This window comes from Musca autumnalis, unplaced genomic scaffold (assembly GCF_047663935.1).
Source record: "Musca autumnalis isolate F117 unplaced genomic scaffold, ASM4766393v1 scaffold_4, whole genome shotgun sequence".
In the NCBI taxonomy this organism is placed as follows: Eukaryota; Metazoa; Arthropoda; class Insecta; order Diptera; family Muscidae; genus Musca; species Musca autumnalis.
Window position 1 is genome coordinate 126,392,023 of NW_027411977.1, and position 17,552 is coordinate 126,409,574.

At 34.7% G+C, this 17,552-nt stretch overlaps 1 protein-coding gene across 6 annotated transcripts in view; it reads right to left on the bottom strand.

Annotated features, from left to right (window-relative positions):
* Nucleotides 1-17,552, bottom strand: part of LOC141401261 (adenylyl cyclase X E-like) — a 92,062-nt gene that overhangs the window by 62,674 nt on the left and 11,836 nt on the right. The window contains exon 1 of one of the 6 annotated variants that reach the window (XM_073981344.1): nucleotides 562-800. The exons of the other annotated variants lie outside the window; for them this stretch is intronic. The gene's annotated coding sequence lies outside the window, so the exon portion shown is untranslated. Of the gene's footprint in view, nucleotides 1-561; nucleotides 801-17,552 lie in introns of those variants that run through there. 6 annotated transcript variants of the gene reach the window in all.

Genomic DNA, 17,552 nt, shown 5'->3' on the forward strand with positions numbered 1-17,552 from the left:
CTTGGGAAATTCGGAAAGGAAATATCTTTCCGACATTCGTTCCGAAATCGGAACGAAATCGGTACAAAATCTGAACTATTTCCTCTCCGAAAAATCGTTTAGAAATCGGAACGAAATCTGAACGACTTTGCTTCCGAAATTGTTCAGACGTGTCTGACATCAGACATTTGGTTTGCTGGGATACGACATTGATGGCTCGTCTGAACTAGAGTTGGGTAATCTAGTTCCTAGTTCCTTGTACTAGTTCCAAAACGTATGAGTAACATCATGAAATATAACGTGTGATAGTAAGTATACGCACTATGTTCAAAGAAAAAATGTGGGCCATTGGAACTGCGAAGTGAACGAGATAGTTCCATATAGTTCCTTTGGCACAACTCTAGTCTGAACGAGACGTAACAAATGTTCATAGCTTCTTTTTGTTTCAAAATGCACATGGGGTTCAATTCTTAATAGTACTATTAGAAATTATTTTGGAATCAATGTGCATTGTTACGGTAAGTATACAAATGCAATTAAAATACACGGGCGTTTAACCATAAACATTTTTATTGCGCTCACTGTGTATCGGTGACGTATGTATGTATGTCAGAAATGGAAATTGTGTTCTTTCCCATCGTTTAATTTTTTTTTTATATTTATTGATAAATAATGTTGGCGAATAAATGACAGCAATGGTAACAACAACAACTAAGAATGAAAACACTACTAAAACAACGCAACAACATTTAAACACTTGAAAAAATTTGTAATCAGTTAAAATGTAGGAAAGAATTCCTTTCATACACAACAACAACAACAATTTGAACTTTAGAAAAAGAAAGAACACAAAACACAATACGATTACGAACTTTAGAAGCATTGACTTTTTGAGCACAAGAGAGTATTAAGTAGTACCAGAGTTGTCAAATTAGGTTTATATGTTTTTTTGTGGACTTATATTTTATTGTCGTTGTCACCTATATATCGCTCATTTACCCAAGAGTAGCATAAGTCAATAAATCAAGTTTCGGGAAAAACGCGTTTTAAGTTGCCGATTAAAATTTGACTTACCAACGTAAAAAAATTATTATACAAAAAATAAAATAACTACTTGGACCGCTTTTTGTAAAGGGTTAGAATGATATCAGCGCTGAATTTCTGTGCAAGATCAAGCGTGATTTAAAGTATTTTAGTGGTTAATAAACTCAAAAAACTTTTTTCAAAATAAACTCTAACTCGTTGAGTTTTAGAGACATCAACATGCAAATATGACACAAGATAAAGTAGAAGTCGAAGAAAAACTGAAAAAACACATTTTTTTAGTTATGCTTTATACATTTTTATGAAATGTTCGTTATAGTCCAACTTAAGTTTTTACGGAAAGAAAAATTGACCACGTTCGCTTTATCGACCACTTTTTTAAATATGTTACATCTACACAACTAATGAACCGATTTTCCTGAAATTTTTTGGGAATATACAGGGTTGTACGCCGGTGAAAATGGACTACATATTTTGTTGAATTTAGGAGTGGGCGGAGAACCTCCCCTATGCTCTATTAAAAAAAAAACGAATGTATGTACGAATGTTTCGGGTTGAAACTTAATTTGCGAGACAATGGTGGTTGTGTCTCCGACCTTATGCACTTATTTGGGGCCTAAAGACCCGACCACACCCACTTTATTAAATATGTTATATCTACAAAACTACTAAACGGATTTTCATAAAATTTGCAGAAAATGTTCAAAGTTGTACCATGGTGAAAGTAGAAAATATATTTTGATGAATTATGGAGGGATTGTGGGATTTATACCTTACACCACCCTGTGATAAGGGCTAATATTTCTTTGTGCATTAGCTTGTAACACGCAAAAAGAAAAGAGATAGACCCATAGGTTATTTTAGGAATTCACGTAGAATCTAAGTCGATTTAATCATGTCCGTCTGTATGCCCGTCCCCGGGCCAACAGTCCCGGCTCCGTTTGGGGACCTACTGGTAGTAGTCTCATGGTTACGAGGTATTACCAGAGACTTAATTCTGGGACGACTGGTACCGGCATACCCCTGTTCCTTGCAGTACTTTCCTTCGGGGATGCAGTCTCGGACTGGGGCCAGTAATTGGTGTGGCCCTTCGGAGAGTATCGTGGTGGCTGTGGTTGTCCAACATCGCGGGAAGAGTTCGAAGAACTGGAATGGGGTAGGATTCTCTACCGTCTGCCTGCGCCATAAAAAGACAGGAGTTTTAGATGGTGCTCCGCACTAAACCAAGCGGTAAACAGAGCCAAACACCTGAACGCAATTGGTACCTCACTACGTTGTAAGGGGCGCTAGTTCGTCGCTTGTAACCAACTCGGTGTTGAGAGCGGTAGCGATGTAAAAGCTGGCAGGTACCCACGTAAATGAACTCCAATTTCTGTATACCTGTCCGTCTGTCTGTCCAGATGAGAAAAATCCAAAAAAAAAGGAGGGATTTTTGAATAAATCACATTCACATTTTCACATTTTCAGGTTTATTTTAGGTTTTCGTGATTTTGCTTGGAAACCGCAAGTCCTATCTGAATGAGACTAAAGAAAATAAATGAGGTATAATTGAAAATTCTCTTTAATCCCGTTTTGACAGGACCTTGTGTTCCAAGCAGAATCCTGAAAACACAAAAAAATATAAAAATGTGAACTTTGGCCGCGATTTATTTAAAAATCCCTCCCGTGATTTTTTCATGTTTTTGGATTTTTTTATCTATGAACATTGCTGTTTCTGAATTCACAAAAACATTCCAGGTGTAAGCGGTTTTTATTTGAAGTTAGTTTGGGCGCACCGTAAATTACATAGTTTTATAAGGACGCGATACAGTCAGCGCATCGTCCCAATTTAAACTTCTATATCTCAAAAATAGTAGAACCTACCAAAATATCATAAAGGCCAATAATGTAGAGAATTTTCTTTTTTTTTTTTTATTTTTGCCTTATTAAGGCGAAGGCCATTTATAGTGATATTTCATTAATTCTCTTTCGAGTTGAGCTGTTAGGCCTTTAGAGATACATTGAAAAATTAGGAGTCTAATTTTCACTGCTATAACATTTTCCTTAGTCTTATAGTCCGATAGGACTTGCGGTTTCCAAGCAAAATCGTGAAAACCTAAAAATCCCTTAAAAATGTCAATTTAATTCCCGATTTATTTTAAAAGCGCTCCGGCGATTTTTTTCAGTATACCCTCAGCATTTATGCTAACGAGGGTATATACACTTTCATACGGGCAAAATGCGCCTCATCGAAGTAATGGTTTTAGATCCCAAGTATGTTTGGACGAAATGTTTCAGAAAATTTGGAGTCGATTCAGCAATGTCCGTCTGTCTGTCTGGCTGGCTGGAGCGCACGATAACTCTCGAACGGATGAACCGATTATGTAAAAATTTTAGCTTTCGTAATATTTTGCCCAAACTTAGTTTAAGTTCGAAGATGGGCTATATCGGTCCACTCCTTTCGGTACCTCCCCCACGATAACTCTTGAAGGGAGTAACCGATTTGGTCCATACTTTGCACATCCTGAAATGTGTACTAAATTTTTTTTTTTTTCATATATTTCTTTATTTGCAATCTATCTATAAAATAAGACAATAAGCAAATTAGTTATTATGTATTAAAATGACAGGAATTATGTAAATTCAACAGATACATAATTTTAAACAACATTACATAGTAATGAGATTCAAAGATCTAGATTAAATTTAATGTATTACATTGCAACTATTTCATAAGAACAATCAATTAAGTAATTTCATAAATTAATTAATTAAATCTGACACATGTTTCCGTTTAAGCCTTCTAGTTTCATCTCTGTTGTTTAGTAAAGAATTTGCCAAAGGGTTTGGATGCATTTGCAGTCTGCTTGCATAATTACTGCTCAGTCTTCTGATCTCTTCTTCTACAGATTGTACTCCCAGATCTCTGGAAATAATGCTATTTTTAACAAACCATGGGACATTTGTAATTTGTCTCAGCATTTTCGACTGGAATCTTTGTATAATATTAACATTTGATTTACAGGACGTTCCCCATAGTTGTATGCCGTAAGTCCATACCGGTTTTAAAATGGCTTTGTACACTCTAAGTTTGTTGTTTAAGTTTAGTTTAGATTTTGGACATAATAACCAGTAAAGTTTACGGCTCTTGAGTTTCAAGGCAGTATGCTTTGCTTTTATGTGTGGTTTCCAGGTTAACCGTCGATCTAAAGTTATTCCTAAGTACTTCACAGTATTCTGTTGAGGTATGATTTCATTGTTTATGGTGACTGGTGAACAATCACCTCTTCGCATAGAAAACGTTATATGGCTGGATTTTTCAGAGTTCACTTTAATGTTCCATCTCTTAAACCAACTTTCAAGTAAGTTTAGTTCGGTCTGAATTGTCCGAGATGCTTCAATTGGACAAGCATTCGTTGCAACTATTGCCGTGTCATCAGCGTACGTAGCTATTATTACATTTGTTGAAAATGGCATATCCGCAGTATAAATAGTATATAAAATGGGTCCAAGAACACTGCCTTGGGGAATACCTGCGTTAATTTGTATTCTGGAAGATCGTTCATCTTTGACGTTTACGTAACTACTTCTCTCTGAAAGATAGCTTTTGAAGAATAGATAATATGGTGCTGGTAGCTGTTTCTTTATTTTGTATAACAATCCCATATGCCACACACGGTCAAATGCCTGTTGGACATCGAGAAATACGGCCGAGCAGTAAAGCTTGTTTTCCAAGGCGTTGATAATGGTATTAACAATTCTATTGCATTGTTCAGGTGTTCCATGTTTTTGCCTGAAACCGAATTGATGATCGGGAATTATACCCTTATTTTCAAGCACAGGTAGGAGTCGCTTTATAAACAGCCTTTCAAAAATTTTTGCGAACGTTGGTAATAAAGATATTGGTCTAAATGAAGACAAAAGGTGTTCCGGTTTTCCAGGTTTTGGAATCATAATAACCTCAGCTACTTTCCACTTAGCTGGGAAATAATCTAATCGTAGTATAGCGTTGAAGATGAATGTCAAAAATAGTATACATTTCCGTGAAAGATTTTTTGCGACTTTTGTATCAATCATGTCATGACCTGGGGATTTACCTTGGGCAAGGTTATTAATTTCATTAGTCACCACATTTGGGGAGATGTGTTTCAGTGGAAGATCCATTTGACAAGGCGAATCTAAAAATTCAAGTGTTTCAGTGTAGTCGTCTCTACTAGTAAAGTTAAAAGGTTTAAATATTTCTTTTAAATGGTTTCCAAATGCATTGGCAACATCTTTGTTTGACTTGCACCATGTACCATCAGTGTTTTTCACGACAGTATTTCTTTTTACAGGTCTTTTCAAATATTTGGTGGACTTCCACAGTAGGTGTTCATCATACTTTGAATTGTTAATCGTTTCAAGAAAGGTTGCCGTGCAATCGTTTCTATATTCACTTAAAATCTTTTTTAATTGTCTGCAGGACCTGTTGAAAAGTGTTCGATCAGCAGGTTGCCTACTATTTTGCCATATTTTTCGAAGCCTTCGTTTATCAGTAATAAGTTGTCTGATTTCATATGATACTTGTAAATTATTTCGCCTTATGTTTGTTACGTTTGGTGTTGCTAAGGAAGCAGATTCTTTAATAGTGTTCGTAAGGTATTCCACAGCATCATCTATTTCATTTGTTGTTTTTAGTCTCACATTAAGATTGAGTTTAACATCCATCAGTTCTTTGAATGCCATAATATCAGTTTCGGGCTTTATGAGTCGAGGTTTTGTAGCAATATGAGTTATGGAAGTATAAACGTTAATCATGATTGGGGTATGATCAGAACTTAATTCATCCATACTGGATACATCTAAACTATTTCTTGCAATTCCACGATAAATTGCAAAGTCCAATAGGTCTGGAATTTTGCTTGGATCGGATGGCCAATATGTTGGTGATCCAGATGAAAGGACAGACAAATGTTTGTTTTGCACGCATTTGTACAACTCTCTTCCTTTGGGGTTTACTAAGCGGGATCCCCACCAAGGGTGTTTTGCGTTAAAGTCACCTCCAACTATGAATTTGTTGCCAAATTTATTAAAAAGATCAACGTATTGTTGATATAACACATTATGACGTGGGGGGAAGTATATTGAAGAGACTACTATATCCCCATCGTTGCTTTTGATTTTTATAACAGATGCTTGTACATAGTTCTCTTCAACATTGTCCAGTACATCGTATTTTATGGAACTTTTTATCAGAATACACGATCCGGCATGAGCTCTATTGTCAGGATGATTGGATTTAATGAGGTCATATCCCTTTATGTTGAAGTATGAGCGATTTGTAAAGTGTGTTTCGGAAATTAAAAACACATCGACGTAATTAATTTGAAGGAAGATCTCCACTTCCCTTGTATGATTTGGAAGCCCATTGGCATTCCATATAGCTATCCTAAGGTCTACTTGCATAATTTTGATATCATTAAAGACATCATGTTTAATAGAGTATTTGTTAGTTCTATTTGTTTATTCAAAAGCTGTTCAATTTTACCAAACGCGTCTTGTTGGTTATCGTTGTTTTTTAGAATACCGGCATAGGAGTTTGGTGAAGATTCGTTATGATTTTCAGTATTGTAGTTGAATGAGTTCTGGTTGATTTGATTTGTTCTTTGGTTGATTTGACGCTTATTTTGATATCTCAATTGTATGAGTTTTCTGTAAACAACACAGCCTTTATAGTTTGCAGGGTGTTCTTCGAGACAGTGGATACACTGAGGAGGATCTTTTTTGTCTTTAGTGCATTCAGATGTGGGGTGGCTTAAACCACATTTTACACAATTAAATGTTCTTCTGCAGTAGGTTTTTGTATGGCCATACTGTTGACATCTATGGCACTGCACAATATCCTTAGATTTAATTGGTGGTTCGATTTCTACTCCTGCTTTTCCAATCATCTTTATCTTATAAATATCGGAATTGTTGGGTTTTGGTTCCAAGTCTACAAAGAAAATAGACATTGGTTGTTTGTTGATTCTGCTCTTCAAATTCATTATATTTCTAACTTTGTGTCCTTCCATTTCAATAGCATCTTTTATATCATTTGATGGTGTTGTATGGTGTAGATTTTTAACTACGACCCTGCATGACTTTTCTTGTTTTAACTGATATGTGTGGAAGACTCTATTTTTAGAATCAAGATATTTGACTAATGTCCTGTATGCATCAGAAGATTTTGTCATGAGCTTTACATGGCCATCCTTCAACGATTTATAAGTAAATTCCTGCGGCATAATTACCGAGGAGAAATCTTCAATCATCTTTTTTATATCTCCAACATCAGGAATAATAATTGGCGGTGGCTTTGGTTCCGAGATTTCCTCATTGTCTTCAATTTCATCAACACTTTTATTTTGTAACAAACTAAACATATTCTTACTCGTTGATGGTTCATCATTTAAAGCAATGCGTTTGCTGTTGTTGCGCTTAGGGAAATCTTTATTCCGACGTTTATGATGTTTAACAACTTGCCAATCCAAGTCTTTATTGTTGTTGGTACTAGATGTACTAGCACTGTTTATGGTCTTATTTCCATCACCCATGCTGCTGGTCAAGCAGTTGAGTGTGGATGTTTGATGTTGTTGCAGCAAGTGCTTGTCTGTTTGGGTCGCGAAAAGGTTTTTTTCTGTTGTTGGTAAAATTACCATACACTGTTTAAAGAAACGGTTTGTTCACAAAAACAATTATAACAATTTTTTTTATGATAATTTGCAAAAAATTTTGCAAGCACTAAACTGAAAGTACGTCTGTACAGAATGACTGTCGCAGAGAGACTGTGTACTAAATTTAGATAAGGTTTCAATATGGACTCAATGGGTCCACTCCTTCGGGTAACTCCCTCACAAAATTTCGGAAAAGTTCAATTTAGGACCATCTCTCGAATCGCTTTGATTATTGTTTTAGCAACTTGTATTCACTGCCCCCCATACGACGGTACAAGTTTCATTAGGGGCAAGGCCATACTTCCTGAGAAACTAGCATGAAAGTTGCAAAAACCCCCTATGACACCGCGTGAGGTGGATGGAGCGCAAGATAACTCTAGAACGGATCTGCCGATTCGATCCAACATTTGGCCTTAGTAATATTTTGTCCAAACATAGTTTAAGTTCGAAGATAAGCCATATCGGTCCACTCCTTCGGGTACCTCCCACACAAAATTTCGGATATGTTCACTTTAAGACCTGAGGCTGAGGGTATGACCAGGCTGAGGGTATATCTCTGTCGGCAAAGCCGACTGATACGTTTTTACTTGTTTTTATTTCAATTTTTCTCATCTATGAACATTGTAGTTTCAGAATCCGCAAAAACTTCACAGATGTAAGCACCTTCTATTTAATGTTGATACAAGAGCACCGTGGGGTTGAAGTGTGAAAAATGCATTAAAAACCAAAACATGGTCTTCCTCGGGCTCTAAGCTATTTTAAGCGCAATTACAAAAAAAGGAAATAAAATGAACAGAAGAAAATGAAACAATAAAATCGGTTAAAAAATAGGCGAGTTATGCAATTTTTTGTGTTTTAACTTTTTGGTTTTTTATAAATTTTGTATTTTGCATTTTAAAAGCCCGAGCGTATGATTCTAATTACTTAGAAAATAATTATACGCTCGGGTGTCCGTGGCAGACATGTGAGTGTACACGCAGAGAAAAAATATTTTTCGCTTTTGTTGGAACAAAAATATATGTTTTGGTTCCAAAAATGTATTTGTTTAGTTCAAACATTGTAATCCAAATCCAAAAATACCATCTTTTGTTCCAAACATAGAAAACCAAAACAACTTTCGAATTTCCGCAATATTGTTAAAATCGTTAACAATACCGATTGTAGGAACTATCATAATCTAATTTTGTTTACAAAAAATATTGTCAATACAGAAAACCAGCCCAGAAATTTTTGATTTGAGTGGATATACTTCTCATATACACTTTTCGCATAACTTGGATATAAATGTCGTGTATAATATTGCAATCATTGATGAACACAATACATGGTTTGCTGCATTGGCTGACAACAAAGACAAACAAAAAGCCACAAGAACCCACCACAACATAAGGAATAATTAAACACCATAACAAACATGAAAAGGAAAGAAGAATGAAACAAAACAGAAACAAATAAAAACAAGAGTCTCACAAGTAAGTACATACACACAAAAACAAAGGTAAATGCAGCATGTCATACAAACACACCACAACTCACCAAAATTGTTTTTTCAACACGACATCGAATAGCGAGAGAAGAGAAACAAATTTTCGAAGAAAAGATAGAAATATTGTTCAGTTGACACAAACTATTTTTGGATTTACAATACTACATGAGGAATCCAACAATATGTTAACAATACATATTTTGCTCTTGGAATATTGTTGGATCAAACATATTTTTTTCTCTGCGTGTAGGTGAATAGAAAATATGTATATCATCATTATCATTATTGTCGGCCGTAGCTAAGATCCTTAAAGTCGAGAATTTGAACTATAATATTAGGATATTTTAATACTTAACAACTCAAATTCCATTAAAGTCCATTTTATTACTAGGAACGAGTCTCGAGTGAATTAGACACATTCTTTGCAGCTGCCCTGGTTCGCACTTGTCTTAATGCAGCGGAAAAAGCACTAGCATTTTGCAAAAGAAAAGATTCTGTCCAAGACAATTGTGAACGAGATAAACTTGTTATGTAAATCATTAAACATACACGCAGAGAAAAAATATTTTTCGGTTTTGTTGGAACAAAAATATTTATTTTGGTTCCAAAAATGTGTTTGTTTTGTACAAATATTGTAATCCAAATCCAAAAATACCATCTTTTGTTCCGAACATAGAAAACAAAAACAACTTTCGAATTTCCGCAATATTGTAAAAATCGTTAACAATACCGATTGTAGGAACAATCATAATCTAAATTTTTTACAAAACATATTGTCAGCCCTGAAAATCAGATACTAAATTTTTTGATTTGAGTGTATATACTTCTCATATAAACTTTCCACACAACTTTGATGTAAATATCGCGTATAATATTACGAGCATTGATGAACGCAATACATGGTTTGCTACTTTAGTTGACAACAAAGACAAACAAAAAGCCACAAGCACCCACCACAACATAAGGAATAATTAAACACCATAACAAACATGAAAAGGAAAGAAGAATGAAACAAAACAGAAACAAATAAAAAAAGGTAAAGGCAGCATGTCATACAAACACACCACAACTCACCAAAATTGTTTTTTCAACACGGCATCGAATAGCGAGAGAAGAGAAACAAATTTTCGAAGAAAAGAGAGAAATATTGTTCAGTTGACACAAACTATTTTTGGATATACAATACTACATGAGGAATCCAACAATATGTTAACAATACATATTTTGCTCTTGGAATATGATTGGATCAAACATATTTTTTCTCTGCGTGTATCAAACAAATCTGGGCACCTTTCTTTTTAGATCGTGATTACCCTTTAATAGCTCCGTTCCTTTAAGTGCAGGAATCTTCAAGTTTTACCACTTTTTACTCGAAAAGCGTTCCTTTACTTCAGACACCATACAATTTATATGGGAGCAGTTTACAACTTTTACTACTTTTGCCGGTTTTACCATTTTCAAAAGTAAAGGAACAGACCAAATGACCAACATTTTTTAAAAAGTAAAGTGGCAACACTTTTTTTGTTGTCTGTCGATAAATGAGCAAACCAGCGAATCAAATCGTCAATAATCAAATCAATTGTTTTTCACAACTGTCGTTTACTGATAAAGAACAGAATGAAAGGTGTAGTGCTTTTTGTGTATGGGCCACCACCTGAATGGAGATAATTTGCCATTGTTGTTATTTTATAAAATTTAATTTAAGTATTTCAAATTATACGAATGGTGGTAATTAATTTGTAAACATGCCATCTCTGTGAAGTAGGTAATGAAAACTTTGAGTTGCAAGACTGCAAACAAAAACTTCCGTTATTGGCCGGACTTCTGTGTAAGGTCTGTAAGTTTTTAGTACAACAAATCTGTGCTACTAGAAGTAGTATACACACACATATATACAAATCAGTGGCTTCATGAAGACAAGTCTAAATGTAGCATCCATCTGGTGTCCAGCTAAAAACATAAGCAATTTTTGCCATAGAAAGAAATTAAAATGGATTAAGGCAAGAACTTGTGGCCCAGTCTTCCTTAATAAGCAAATAGTTATGGAAAAATTCCAGAACCCGTCTTTCCTTTTGGAATTTTACCCCAGTTAACAGCAATATACTTTAAATAAACAAGTGGCAAATCGAGTTTGAGTTTGGTACAGAAGTTACTTACCGAAGCACTATAATTATATTCCCTGTGTGAACTCACTGCATACACAAGGGTTATGATTTTTACAGCTTCATATCCCTTTATCTTAGAGTGATGAGTTTCTACATAAGATTACATAAAATCTTAATTATAAGGTGATCTTCTCACGCACAAAGTGATTTAAAATTTGAATTTATCTCAATTTTGAGCAATTTTTAAAGTCACTGTAAGCAGATATAAAATTGAAAATAAACTTTAGAGCCACATAAGAAAACCAAACTGAAATAAAATTTGTTTCCCACTAATTTTCTTTAATTTTGAGGATCATAAAAATGTCATCGACGTTTTCTTTTTTCAAAGATATTAAAAAAAAATCAAAATTTTTTAAATGGTTTGAGCATGAGCTTTTAAATACTTGAATTGAATAAACGGTATTTTAGTAATTAGTAGGCTTAAGTTTATTCATTCATGCAACAGGAAATAATTTTTGAGATTTTTTTTTCATTTTATACATTTTTTCAATAAAATATTTTTTTGAAATCGTTTCATTCTTCCGGGCTTCAGGAAAGCTTCTTTGAGAAAAAATTTCGAAAATGTGCTCGCGAACTTTGTATACGGAAAGGGAATGATATATAAACAAACAATATATAAAATAGAAATATTTGACAGTCGAAAATAAGCTGGATAAACATACGGTTATGTCTTTAATGCGTTTGTACGAGGGGAACTAGAAAAGTTGCACGCCGTGTTGCCAGACGCCATTTGAATTTTTTTGGAAAGTTTCACAGTGTTTAGCCTAAACGTACTCGGGACAGTTTGACATACGACCATGTGTTGTGTTGTTTACAGTGACTTGAAAAAAATCACTTTGCAAAAAAATGGAATTTACTGTGAACATTTTCGTCCGTTTATTTTTCACAACTTTCCATGTGGATATTCAGGGCAAGATTGAATCGATCAAATTTAATCTTTGTATGTCGATAAAGCACCATCCTATAACACTATAAAAACTGGTTTAATGAATTCAATTGAAGCCGACACTAGCTAGAAAACGAATGTCGTGAGGGTCTTCCATAAACGGTCGTTGTGCCAGAAAAAATTAAGACGTGTGTGAACGGATCATGCAAGATATCCATGTTAAATACCGTAAAATAGAGGCAACCTTGGGCATTTATACCATCAACTAACATTTGATAATGCATGAACACTTAGCGGCAAAGATGGAGTTTTTCTGGGCTGTCGAAGCCCTCTACGTTCAAAGGGATTCCAAGCGTTGCACAGGGCGAAATATGGAAAGTTTAGTGGAACTTTAAGGAATTCGGAAAGTACATTAAATTTTTATTGAATTCGTTAGCTATGTTCTCCACTGCAAATGGTCCATACTCAGTTTGGAGATTTACTCCGCAAAACCACTTAAAAATTCACTTAAAGTGACACTTTTGTTTCATAATTTTTTTTTCTAAATTATATTTTCAAATTTATATACATATTTTATATTTTCAAAATTATATTTTTATTTTCCGTGGACATTTCAAAAGTGTGTCCCGTACATTCCCGTGTTAATATATATATAATCTGAAAGATTTATGTCTCCTCTGTTCGCAAAATTAAAAAACATATACAGAAACGCGCAGTCTTCGGAGATATTCAAAACTTTTTAAACTGACTTCGGAAATTTCATTTAATTACTTTTTCCAAAAGTGGATGGTAAACGCGACAATGAACGCCATTGATGACTGCGTTCTAACAAATTATCATTTCTGTTATATTAAGAAACCTCTCGCTGGTGGTGATTTATATATAGTGCAAAATTTAAAAATTGTAAAGCAGTGCAAACCTGTACTTGATCTGAGAGATATTATTAATAAAACAAGTAAAAAAGTATCAGTCGGCTTTGCCGACAGAGATATACCCTCAGCCTGTGCGGATTGAAATACTTTTTTCCAAAAAAAAAATATTTTGGGGAGGTTTTCAAAATTTTGGGCGTATGAGCCGACAAAAGTAAGGATATGATTAAAGCTCAAAAATTTGCGGGGATATCGGTAGATAGGTCTTTTTATAACACTAGTCTACAAAAAACATAATATCGCTGTAAACAGGGCCACTAGGAAAACCTTCGGTAAAAATGTCAAAAAGGATCGAACAGACCCTTAACCACAGAAAAACTTTAAAACTTAACCACAGAAAAAACTTTATAGAGATCCAAAGTTTGGACCAAATCGGTTGCTACGTCTATGAGAAATCACGCGTACCATTTAGCGAATATTTTCGAACTTATGGGGGGAGGTACTGAAAGGAGTGGACCTATAAGCACCACCTTCGAGTTTCATCTAACATTCGAAGAAATATTACAATATCCAAAGTGTGGACGAACGCAGTATTCGGTTCGAGCCCTTCAGCCTCTACATAGTTTTTTCTGAAGAAGTATGGACTTGCCCCTGAGAAAACTTTTACTGCCGTAATTGAGGCAGCCAATGCAAGCTGCTTCAACAAAAATCAAAGAGATTCGAGAGCAGGTCTTAAAGTGAATTTATCCAAAATTTTGTGTGGGAGGTATCCGAAGGGTGCCCGGACATAACTCCCACGGACATAACTCCCAAAATGATTTTGTGCGTTATGTCCGCTGCTTCTCCTAACTGCTACTTACATAATTTCGGGCATAATTTAGCTTTTAAATGGAATTTGGATTCTTCGGTATTGGTTGGCACTTAGGCCTTCTCAAATGTATAATTCCACTTACATTCTAACTTCTACTCTAAAATTTAAAAAAAATGTATAACTATAAATTTCAAAATTAAGCAATGAAATAATTTATAAATAAAGAAACAAATCGTTGGGAGTTATGTCCGCGATTTTTTTGGGTGTTATGTCCGCTTTGCTTCACTGACATAAGTCCCAACGAATTTTGGGAGTTATGTCAGTGAAGCAAAGCGGACATAACACCCAAAAAAATCGCGGACATAACTCCCAACGATTTGTTTCTTTATTTATAAATTATTTCACTGCTTAATTTTGAAATTTATAGTTATACATTTTTTTTTAAATTTTAGAGTAGAAGTTAGAATGTAAGTGGAATTATACATTTGAGAAGGCCTAAGTGCCAACCAATACCGAAGAATCCAAATTCCATTTAAAAGCTAAATTATGCCCGAAATTATGTAAGTAGCAGTTAGGAGAAGTTTTAAATTGTAACAAGTAAAAAAACGTTAAGTTCGGCCGGGCCGAACTTTTCATACCCTCCACCATAAAATATTCTGAACTAAAATGGAATAATTAGTTTTCATTCCTGTCCCCAACTTTAAGTGGGTACGTTAAAATGTCAGATAATGTACATAAAATGCTTCATTCGGGAGGCCCTTTTTTATGGTGCCTATATCTAACTATGTATGTTGACAATTTTTGTTGGGCTAGAAATTGGGAGGTACCGTTATATAAGGGTTATAATAAAACATGGACCTATGTTGACAGTTTTTGATGGGAGCCTTTAATGTCAAATAACTCCTAATTCGGTTAAAAATTTTAGCTAGAATCCTCAAAATACCGAAAATCGCTACATAACGTGGGAACTTCAAATGTCATTAACAGCTAGTTCGGAGGTATGTGGGCTATACGAAAATATGAACTTAAATGAACAATTTTTTTTGGCTTTTAAATTTCAAATTACAGAAAGTTCGTCCAAAAAATAAAGCTAAGGTACGGAAAATAGGGAGGTTTGTTTTGGGGCTATACCAAAACATGGACCTACGTTCGGTTAAACATTTTAAGTAAAATCCTCAAAGTACCGAAATCGGGAAGTATCGTTATATTGGGCCTATGTTGAAAATTGTTGATGCAGATGTGTGGTGACCACCACAACCTTCAAATGTCAAATTACAGTTAGTTCGGTTAAAAATTTTAGTTAAATTGCCAATTACTGAAAATTGGGAGGTACCGTTATATGGGAGCTATATCCGAACATGGACCTATGTTGACAATTTTTTATGAAGAGGTGTTGTGAACACTAAGAACTTCAAATGTCAAATTACTGCTAGTTCGGTTTAATATTGTAGTTAAAATCAACAAATTACTGAAAATCGGGAGGTACTTTATATGGGAGCTTTATCAATACATCGACCTTTCTTGACAATTTTTGGTGGAGAGGTGTGGTGACCACTATGAATTTCAAATGTCAAATGTTCAAATTACAGATAATTCGGTTAAAACTTGTAGGTAAAATTCTCAAAATACCGAAAATCCGTTATATGGGGATACCGAAATCCGTTATACCGAGGTACCGTTATATGGGACTATACCAAAACATGGACATACGTTCATAATTATTTCGGATATAAGTTTTTTGGTCACTAAGAACCCTAAATATCAAATTATAGCTAATTCGGTCTAGAAATGTGAATTTAAACGTCAAAATACCTGAAATCGGGCGGTAACGTTATATGGGGGCTATTCCAAAACGTGGACCTATGTCCACAACTTTTGTTATATAAGTTTATTGACACTTAAGAACCCTAAATGTCAATTTATAGCTAAATCGGTCTGAAAATGTAGCTAAAAACGTCAAAATACCGTAAATCGGGGGTACCGTTATATGTGGGCTATACCAAAACGTGGACCTATGTCCACAACTTTTGTTATATAAGTTTATTGACACTTAAGAGCCCTAAATGTCAAATTAGAGCTAAATCGGTCTGAAAATGTAGCTAAAAACGTCAAAATACCGTAAATCGGGGGGTACCGTAATATGGGGGCTATAGCAAAACATGGACCTATGTCCACAACTTTTGTTATATAAGTTTATTGACACTTAAGAACCCTAAATGTCAAATTATAGCTACATCGGTCTGAATATGTAGCTAAAAACGTCAAAATACCGTAAATCGGGGCTACCGTTATATGGGGGCTATACCAAAACGTGGACATATGTCCACAAGTTTTCTTATATAAGTTTATTGGCACTTAAGAACCCTAAATGTGAAATTATAGCTAAATCGGTCTGAAAATGTAGCTAAAAACGTCAAAATACCGTAAATCGGGGGGTACCGTAATATGGGGGCTATACCAAAACATGGACCTATGTCCACAACTTTTGTTATATAAGTTTATTGACACTTAAGAACCCTAAATGTCAAATTATAGCTACATCGGTCGGAAAATGTAGCTAAAAGCGTAAAAATACCGTAAATCGGGGGGTACCGTTATATGGGGGCTATACCAAAACGTGGACCTATGTCCACAACTTTTTTTATATAAGTTTATTGACAATTAATAACCCTAAATGTCAAATTATAGCTACGTCGGTCTGAAAATTTAGCTAAAAACGTCAAAATACCGTAAATCGGGGGGTACCGTTATATGGGGGCTATACCAAAACGTGGACCTATGTCCACAACTATTGTTATATAAGTTTATTGACACTTAAGAACCCTAAATGTCAAATTATAGCTAAATCGGTCTGAAAATGTAGCTAAAAACGTCAAAATACCGTAAATACCATCATCGAACTTGACCTGCCTGCAAACAAAAGACGCATTTTCCCAAAATTTCAGTGTCCTATCTCCATTTTTGTGGATGCTAGAGTGATTACCACAGACGGACGGACGGACGGACGTGCACAGATCGACTCAGAATTTTACCCTGATCAAGAATATATGGTAATATTCAAAAAAGTTTTTCAATCGTTGAAGTTGAGGTTCACCATTTAATAAGTCGCGAACTGTTAATATATTTTATAAAATATGAATATATTTATATTAATTGAAGTGTTTTAGCCACGATCTCATAATATGGACTATAACAAATAATTTTCGTGGAAGCTGCGTTGGTGGTAATATTAAAAAATGGGTAAAAATGTGTTGAAATTTACAAGTTTTTTTCTGTTCTTTCTTGATTTCTGGTCAAACCACGGAAAATTCAGACATAAGCTCAAAAAAAGAATTGAAGAATACACCTTGGGCAACATGGTTCTAATGTATGACTTTTCGATATATACACTGCATCCCCCTAAAATCGATGCTGACATTTTGAAGTTTTGAAAACTGGGTTTTTCGAATTTTTCTTATAATTAGATGGTGCAACTTGATAATAATCCAAACTAGTTTATAGGATTGTAGAACTCGCGATTCCACGTCGTTCGATGTATATCTCATGAGTGTGCTCCGTACAGCTTCCTAGTAATAGGAGTCCAAAGACGAAAATTTGGTGCGTAAATTTTCTTAAAAAACCTATTTTTTGGCTTTAAA